General features: G+C 50.1%; 1 long non-coding RNA gene across 3 annotated transcripts; it reads left to right on the top strand.

Annotated features, from left to right (window-relative positions):
* Positions 1-1,515: 1,515 nt before the first annotated feature.
* LOC308653734 lies at positions 1,516-4,752 on the top strand. 3 transcript variants are annotated; one of them, XR_014023099.1, is made up of 6 exons: positions 1,516-1,616; positions 2,490-2,596; positions 3,089-3,169; positions 3,445-3,570; positions 3,991-4,072; positions 4,298-4,752. It is a non-coding gene; the product is annotated as an uncharacterized lncRNA (long non-coding RNA). The 3 variants fall into 3 exon arrangements; XR_014023100.1 differs by having other exon boundaries at positions 3,991-4,752; XR_014023098.1 differs by lacking the exon at positions 3,445-3,570 and having other exon boundaries at positions 3,991-4,752.
* Positions 4,753-7,074: the final 2,322 nt, after the last annotated feature.

The following is a 7,074-nucleotide window of genomic DNA, read 5'->3' as shown; positions in this document are numbered from 1 at the left end:
CGTGTGTCCCTGTGCAAACATGTTTTGGTATAAGATGGAAAACATGAGCTCCACTCTCCAGCAGGGTCCACACAGATTGGGACAGACACAGCACGTACAGAAGCACATGTCCCAGCTCTGGGACCTTGAGCTACACTGGGAGGAATGGAGAGGGCCCAGGACTCCTCCACCACCCAGAGCTGAGGGCTTGGTCCATTGCCCCTGGGCCTGGCAGGGGCCACTCCACCCAGCAGCTAGTGACTTTGGTAGTGGGCCTTTCTGAACTTGGATCTGCTTTGGCCTCAGCTGGATTTCAGAAATTGAGCTGTCTCCTTTGTCCTTGAACAATGATGGGCTTGAAAGATGTATGAGCCTTTAATGGCTCTGGGAAGCAGATGCTGGAGGGAGACTGGCCAGTGGCACGCGGAGGTTCCCGGACATGAGACGCATCCGATGCTTCCACCAGCAGAGTCTCAGCGCTTCCCCCCTGGAGAGTGCCCCGTGACAGGGCTTAGATGAGAACACTGGCGTCAACAGGACACGAGGCCTACAGGAGCTCCCAGCAGGTCCTGGCAGACGGCAGCGTGGGAGCAGCACCCATTTCAGTCTGTGACACCCATGTTAGCATATGGGAGCCACCAGCTGGTTTCCTTAGAAACCACCTACCAAGTGACCCCAAAACGGTGGTGCTCAGTGGGGCTTGTCCCTGTGAGGGAGGCAGAGGAATTCTTCCAGTTCTGGATCAAAGAGTTCCATTATAGGACCCTTTGGTGACCAACCACTGACAGTTTGAATATCCTTCTGTATTAGGGAAACGGAACCAGGGATGGCTGAGACTTATAATGCATACTAGGCATGATCTCTGTATCTAGGATCATATATAATGTAATGTTTATTGTAAGAAGTTGGCTTACCTGGTAATGGGGGCTGAGAAGTCCCAACATCTGTAGGCAGCAAGAGGAGTGGGTAGTGTAGGTAGGACAGCAAAAGACAGATGGTCCAGCTGGGCTGAGAGGGGAGGTCAGCCTGAAAAGTTCAGTTCAGGCCTTCAACTGATTAGATGAGGCCCCCACTTGGGAAGGTAATTTGACTTAGTCTGCCAATCCAATTGTTAATTTAATCCAAAACACCTTCACAATCACATTGAGAAAACTTGCTCTTCCCATGGCCTAGGCGAGTGGACATAGAAAATTGACCATCACACCTACACAGCGGTCCCCAGAAGTAGCGGCTCAGCACAGCCACCCTCTGGTGACTAGAACTGCTGATACAATGCCTGGCTTGAGGCACTGCCTGCTCCGGGTTCATCCTGTGACCTAAAGGGACTTCCTTATCCACTGACTGCAGCTGGACTGAAGCCTAAAGTGAAAGGCAAACCACACCTACCATGCCAGATGAGGACGTCTCTGGCCCTGTAGAAACGGGAAAGCACAGGTGACAGAAATGTCAGGGCACATAGTGCAAGTAAACAAATCGATACGATGTCGTTGCCCACGAGGATCCCAGGGACGTAGTAAGGAAGGCAGGGGTTTGGCCGTGGTGTCAGGTTGCAGGGAGACCCGTCCTGAACTAGACCAGTGAAGGACACGGGGGAATCAGCAACCAATCCAGGGGAGAAGGAGTCTCCATGGGAAATGGTGAAGGAAACCCGCCGCAGCCCAAAGACAGGAGGAGGCCCTCTCAGCAACGGGAGAAAATCCGGAGCCAAACCCAGGAAGCTTCCTGATGCTGAGCCCTGGTGGGCAAGGGGCAGGGGAGCCTCAGGCAGGCGTGGTGGGGCGGGGGTGGGGACAGGTGCAGGAGCAGAGAGCAAATGGCACGGGTGGCGCTGGCCTGAGAGCACGTGCTCACCTGGCTGTCCTCACGGGGGGGGGCAGTGGGGGGGAGGTGGGAAGGAAGGTCTTCATGGAACACCGAGCGACAGGTAGAGGTGACAGATGTGCCGACAGTCCCTGTGGGTCTTGAGTATCCTCCTACTGCATGCCCCCCCTTTTAGCACAGACCCCATGCCCTTTTCCTCGTGGGTATTTCCCCAGATAGCATCGGCCACTTCCTGCTGGGCAGTTCCCTCCTATCTGCCTTCGTTGTGCTCCTTAGTGACAATCAGTGGGAAGAGCCTGTCCCTGCTCCCCCCACCCCTGCTTCCTCTCCACAGGGGACACCCACCCTGCGCAGGTGTGCTGAGGGGCTCCTCAGCTTGCCTTCTCTCCTCTACCACCAGCAGCTCCCAAGCTGTTTAGCTTTAGGGCCCTTTTTCAATCTTAAACATTTTTGGAGACCCCCCAAAGAGCCTTGATTTTTGTTAATTATACTAAACAGCTTCCCCCCCCCAAAAAAAACCATATTAGAAAGTAAAATTGAGAAATTAAAAAAAATCAATTCTTTTAAAAGTAACACTAATAAACCCATTGCATGTTGACATAAATAGCGTGTTTTAATTTTAAAACCCTATATTTTTCAAGACAAAATAGTCTAATAAGAAGAGCAACATTATTTTACATTTTTTCAAGCTTCTTTAGTGACTGGCTTCATGGAAGGCAGCTGGGTCCTCGGGTCGTGGTACCTGTCGGAGTTTCTGGAAGAGCGAGCGAGAGACAGACGCCGTCTTCGCATTATGGCGAGAACAGCATCCACCGCAGGAGCCTTCTGGCCAAGCCCACTGTGAAGTGGGCAGGGCCTCTCTGAGGTGTGCGAGGTGGTCAGGAGCCTCGGTGCTGGACCAAGGGCCCACATCTGCTCCGGGGTCTGCATCCTGGCTGAGCTCTGGGCGAGACCTTCCTGCAGGGATCTTGGGTCTGTCCAGTTCTTGCTGGTGCCGGCTCGTTCACTGCAGGAAGGGGCGTGGGCACCTCCTTGCTCTCGGCTGTTACTCAGAATCCATGTCTACAGGACAGGCAGGACGTTGGTGATTTCTCATGCTGGAATTAGTTATCCTTTGCAAGTTTATACCTCTTAGTGTTACAAAGGGGTTAAAAAAAAACAGAGAAAGACAGTGGAAACTTAAGGGTGCTGTGGGCTCCTTAGCTGTCGTGGCCACTTTAATCTCGTTTTAATCTGTGGTATCCATCCACCCTTATTCTTTGGGCCTAAAGGGGTCCTGTGTCCTTAGATTACAGGCAAATTCTCAGCAAAATTTCTGGAAGAACTCAGGTGGAAGAATCTTTGGCTCCAAACTTCCTCGGAGTGAAGGGTGAGTTCCCCGTTGTGTGTTGTCCCTGGTCCTGGGCCTGTGGAGCTGTGTGGTTTGGTCGTGGGTTCCATGCCTCCTCGGGGCTGTGCCAGGTGCTAGTGAACATACGGCATTTGAAAAATGGATTTGGTAATTTTGTCATTGTAAATTGTTAGAAGCACCCTAATTGTCCCTAAGAGAAGACTGCTCAGGGATATTACGGGAGGGACATCCACACAGTGGACACTAACAAGGATAAATCCAAGAAGGCCTTTGGTTTTTATGTGCCAATAAAGACAGATTTCCAAGAAGTAGTGTTGAGTAAGACGGTGCGGGACAGGGCTCGTGGCAGGGTCGCCGTAGGTGCACACTGGTGGTGGTGGGAGTGGACATTTGCTGTATTCAGATAATAACCTTGGAAGGTATGAACCAATTACCGAGGGTGGAAACCTAGAGATAGCAGAGTCCCATGACCCTGGCCAGGGTGGGAAGGATCTTATATGTACATCATTTTGATACCATATGGATATGTTATCAATTCAAGCATTAAATATTTTTATTTTAAAAATTTATTAAGATAATAAAAAATATGATCCAGATGGAAAGCAACTCAAATCCTTTCTGGTAAAGATCCTTCATTTTTCTAGACAGGGAATAGCCCCCACTACAAGCTGGGGCAGCCGTGGCTGGGGCTAATGGCTTTTAGTTTTAACGAATGTCGGACTTCAGGACCACACACTATGATAAATGCAGAGAAGCAAAGACCAAAGTCCTCCCTATCTGGCTCAGCAAAGCAGACCTCGACTGATCTGTGTTTTGTCTCTTTGGCTTGGCTTTTTTAGGAGGGGGAGCATGGAAACAAGAGTGGGAATCGTTGGATGGAAGGACGAGTTCTCATGGTCCTCTCTGGAAGGGTTTTGTGTGGTGAGCTCATTTGGGGAAGGTATCTGAGTGTGTGGATCATTAAGCTGCACCCAGGCCCTGCCATCGAGGAAGCGGGTGCTGCCAAGCTTACTGAGTGCAGCATGGTGGGCTGGGCAGATGCAGGATGGGGTGGGAGACCCCTCACACTCGAGAGGAAAGAAAAGGGCTGAGTAGTGATAAAAAGGGTCATTTTCAAAAACACACGATTCTCATGCTATTATGTAGTGAACCCAGGTCGAAGCTCTAGCCAAGGTGTGGAAGGTTCCTTGACGCGCTCCCGGTTCTCCAACAGGGCTGTGGTGCACCAGTGGCTGGCCAGCGTCTGCACCAGCAAGTGGAAGCATGGGGTAAGGTCCAGGGCAAATTCGGGGTCAGCTCCCTTGACATTCCACCTGCTCAGTCCTTGAGGACCCTGAGCTCAGAGGGGCCAGCCCTTGGCATAATGCCATGCCCTCGCTGCCTAGAAGGGACTTCTGAATATTTGAAGAGGGGGCACTGTGTCTTTATTTTGTAAAGTGCCCCAAACTATGTGGCTGTCTGACCTAACCTCATCATGCCTGGACCAGAATTCCAACATAGCCTCGATTAAAGAAATAAACCTATCAGGCTGAATGCACTCTGCAACAGTAGTCTACTATTCTTGAATTTTATTTTATTTCAAAGATACTGCCTAGGTTGGTTTTCTATAAAGGTGGTCTTTCTGCTCAGGAGTAGTTTCTTCAAATAACCCTGATAATTGGCTCATAATATCCCTGAATGAGATGTTTGTTCTTAGCTCAGGGAAGCCTGGGGAGCCAGAGAAGCAGAGCTTCCATCTCAGCTGAACCAACTTGGCACCACTGAGTTCTACGATTGTACATGAGTGATTGCAAATGGGCTCTGTGTTTAGGTTTGAGCTCAAGTAGAACATTTAGTAGGATCTATGGGGTTCCCAGGGAAAATAGCCTTCATTTTTCTTGGGATGTGTGCAAAGCTTAAATTTCAAAGGATGAATTGGGCAAGTGTTCACTCACTGACCCAAAAGTAGTTTGGAAAAGATGGTGCTTCGTTCCACTGAAGGGTTATCCCTCAATTTAACTGAACAAAGGCTAACACTCAGGTGCTTCTGTTTAAGCAGAACTGTGCCAAAGGGATGGGGGCGGGGGGACCCTGTAGAGGTGCATGGTGTTCAGACTGTGGATTCATTAGGATGGTCAGGAGCACTGGAGTTCAGTTTTAACTCCAACACTCAATTAAAATTTTTCTTTGAAATTTGTCTTCTCTTGTTTGTTCTACAAAATATTTTTGCTGGACCTGTGTGTGTGTTTAAAGATGAATAACCTCCTTAGATCCATGCCAGCAATCCCAGCCCAGAGCACCCAGCCTCAGGGCACAGCCCTGCACCCCAGGGGATCTGGATTCAGAAGGCACCAAGGACATGTTCACTTTAACTTCAACATATTCACCAGTATCCTATGAACCTGTGTAATTTGCAGAGTGGACTCTGTGACTTTGTGAGATATATATATATTTTCAAATTGATAGATTAATTTACTAATTTTGGCAGTTTTAGGTTTACACAAATGTTGACTAGGAGGCCCAGAGCTCCTCCATGTCTCTGGCCAGGACTTCCTCCGTCTCCCAGATTGGGGACACCTTTCGCAGGAGTGGCACCTTCGTTAGATTAGATAAGCCGGATTTGGTCATGGTTAGTACCAAGCGCCTGTTGACTTTAGGGTTCACCATTTGTGTCCGAACGGTCTGTGCTCTGACATGCGTATGACACTGGCACCCACTATTTGCATAGTGTGTGCATCACCCTAAAAATCCTCTCTGCACCCCATCCTCCCCACCCCACCCACTGTTCCCCAACTCACTGTTTTATTCACCCTCTCCACAGTCTGCTATGCCCAGGGTACTGTACGGTGGACTCCTGCAGCCCTTTCAGATCAGCCTCTGCCCCGGCCGTGGGCACTTGGGCTTTTCTTGGCTGGACAGCTCGTTTCTTATCATCGCTGATAACAGTCCTTCGTCTGCTTGTCCCCCAGTCCACCCATGGCCTGTAAAGGACATCTTGGTGGCTTCCACACTTCCACCCAATATGAATAAGGCTGCTGTAAAAAGACTTGTGCGCAGCTTCCGTGGGCGGAGGTTTCCAGCCCCTTTGGGTGCAGGTGCGCACACCTGCGCGCACACACACACACTGTGATCTTTCTGGAAGAGGAAAAGGTGAAGTAAGGTTTTGGAAATGATTTCTGGATTGCCGTGAACTGTGATGTGTATAGAGAATGCAAGTTGGGAGTGAGCTTAACGCTTGCAGAATACTCGGGTCAGAGCATCATCTGGGATGGGCAGAGACGATCACAAGGCCCCGAATGGCGGCCGTGCTGGGCCAGCCCTGCGTCTCTGGTCACGAGAGGACAGTGTCAGGGTCCTCCCTTGGGCTGCTACCTTAGGCGCTGACCTGGAGACTAACAGCTCCCACGTCTGACCCGCTCTGAGGCAGCCCGCGGAGGGGGACCAGTGCCGTCCCCCAGCCATTGTGCTCCAATTTGTAAGAGGCGAAATTTCTAAGGATGCAAGCCAGACACTGACCACAGGCTTTGCTTCATGAGAACCTCCTACCATCACCGTGGGGCCGGCCTTCGAGCCAGTGTGTGATCTGTACTCGGCGAGCCTTACCACCCTTCTGCTGGCTGGGTGGCCTGTCATGTGTTCTGAAAGCAGAGTCACCTCTGTCACTTCTGTGACTGTTGGCCAGATACCCTGAGGTCTGCACAACCAAAGCTGGTGGATTTCCACCCACACTCATCTACCTCCTGGGCTTGTGATTCCTCCTCTTCTGGAAGATTCTTTCCACACAGTTCATACTCCTTCCCTGTGAATCACTAATCATTTTTGTCTAGTTTCAGGAATACATAACAACATTTCTTTAGGTTAAGATGTTAATGTTACTTGGCTTTCAAGTTTATATTCTCTGCTTTCATACAGGTAGCATGAAATAATATTTAAAAAATATCACC

This window comes from Spermophilus citellus (genome assembly GCF_964194105.1).
Source record: "Spermophilus citellus genome assembly, chromosome: 7".
NCBI lineage: Eukaryota > Metazoa > Chordata > Mammalia > Rodentia > Sciuridae > Spermophilus > Spermophilus citellus.
This window is presented reverse-complemented; position numbering and strand designations above follow the sequence as displayed.